This window comes from Chinchilla lanigera, unplaced genomic scaffold, assembly GCF_000276665.1.
Source record: "Chinchilla lanigera isolate Chin_1 unplaced genomic scaffold, ChiLan1.0 scaffold00040, whole genome shotgun sequence".
NCBI lineage: Eukaryota > Metazoa > Chordata > Mammalia > Rodentia > Chinchillidae > Chinchilla > Chinchilla lanigera.
The window spans coordinates 7080082-7081874 of record NW_004955441.1 but is presented as its reverse complement, the minus strand read 5'-3'; the positions used below and the strand labels follow the sequence as shown (position 1 = coordinate 7081874).

The window sequence follows — 1793 nt, the reverse complement described above, 5'->3', positions numbered from 1 at the left end:
TGTGAGCTTCTATTTTTATCAGTGAGTTCATTTATTATTATTTATTTGGGGTGCTGGAGATTGACCCCAGGGCCTCAGGTGCGTGCTAAGCACAAGCTTTATCACCGAGTTATACCCTCAGCCCCTAATGTGGTCTTTTTATACAATGGATACCGAGCAGCAGATGCAGTGAACTAGAACCTGTATTAATGCACACTGAATGAGAAGGTGAGGTGAATTGTAGAATATATCATTTAACAAAGATGGAAAATAGGAGTCGTTGGCTGTGGGGTGCTGTTGCAGCCTGCACTGTTGGTCCTACATTGAGATGCTTCAAAACATTAGGAAAAATTTGAATACCCCATTAACCTTGAAGCCCTATTGTACCCAGGTTTACCAGGAGATTTGAATAGGAATGGGGTTGATCATTGTTTATAAATGCAGCAGTATTGACAAAAGAGATGAACTTCAAAAGTCCAAATCTTGTACCTGCTCATGGTCATCATTAACATAAGACAAGGTAAGAAGGGCTGACAGCTTGCTCAACACTTATTTAAGCACTTTGGAGGCTTTTCTTAAGCTCCCCCAGAATTTTTAAGAAGGTTCACAGTTTAAGAGACCTCCTGATGAAAAAAAGTCATGTTAATTCATTTGCTAATCATTAAATTAGTAGTTCATTTTTAGTCTCAGACATCAAAATGGGATGAAGAAGCCAGGCCCAGTGGTGGTGAACACATGTAGTCCCAGCTATGTGGGAGGCTGAGGCAGGAGGATGCTTTAAAGCTAGTCCAGGCAACATAGCAAAACCTCATCTCTACCTCCTCCCAAATTGGATGAGGATGTGAAGCCTGGCAGTACTACAGAAAAGACAGCCCAGGGCTGGGAGGACAAGACCTGTGTCCTAGGGATAGCTCAGCCATCATCTACTCATGTGATTTTAGAGTATTCGCTTAACCTCTCTGAACTTCAATGTCCTTGTCTATGAAGTGAACCATTGCGTCTGATCATTCTAAAATCTGTCCCAGGCCCCAACGTTCTGTAACTGGGTGTCCTAAGTCATAGAAGATGTAAGCACTTAGATTAAACCATCAGTGATTTTCAAAATTTCACTAGAGATTTCCATAATTCTTGCTTTTTGCCTTGCCCTTCACCACAGATAAAGCATTCTTTAGTGTCAGCCGCACAACTCAGAACTGGGCTTTTAAACCCAAATAAGACCCAGGCAATATAATACATGGGGGGTTTGCCTTCCAAATATTTCCCAGTTTTAGAGGCTGTGGCAGCCCCTGAGCCTTGACACTGGTATGTGATGAGCTCCGCATCATACTCCAGAGGATACCTGACCACCCTGTCAAAGCCTGTTTTGCTCCATACGTGATATTCCCAGCTTTAGTCTGTGAATTTGTGGATTTGCGTCAGTCTCCAGTGGATGACTGGATTCCCAAGATTTGCCAGGCCTTTCTTTCCCTGCCACCATCTTGTCTACTCTTCGGCTCTGCGTGGCCAGTTCTTCCCCGAGATGCCCTATCCCGTCCTCCTCACACATCTAACCGCTCTAACTCAGATCTCAGCTGAGCCCTTCTTGGACCACCCTACCTGAGGTAGCCCCCCACCCCCCACCCCCCCCACTCTGTGTCCTTGAGGACATTCATTATGTCCAGCAACTACTTTATCTGTTGGATATCTAGTTTGGTTTGGTCTTCTCAGTCTACTTTCCAAGAATTAAAATCCCTCAGGACAGGGACTAGGTGCAGCTTGTCCCTCACGGCTGCAGCAGCATGTAGCACAGTGTCCGGCACGTAGTAGGTTGTCAA

At 44.8% G+C, this 1793-nt stretch overlaps 1 pseudogene; it reads left to right on the top strand.

Moving 5' to 3' along the window:
• Nucleotides 1-307: 307 nt before the first annotated feature.
• Nucleotides 308-488, top strand: LOC102016313 (annotated as a pseudogene).
• Nucleotides 489-1793: the final 1305 nt, after the last annotated feature.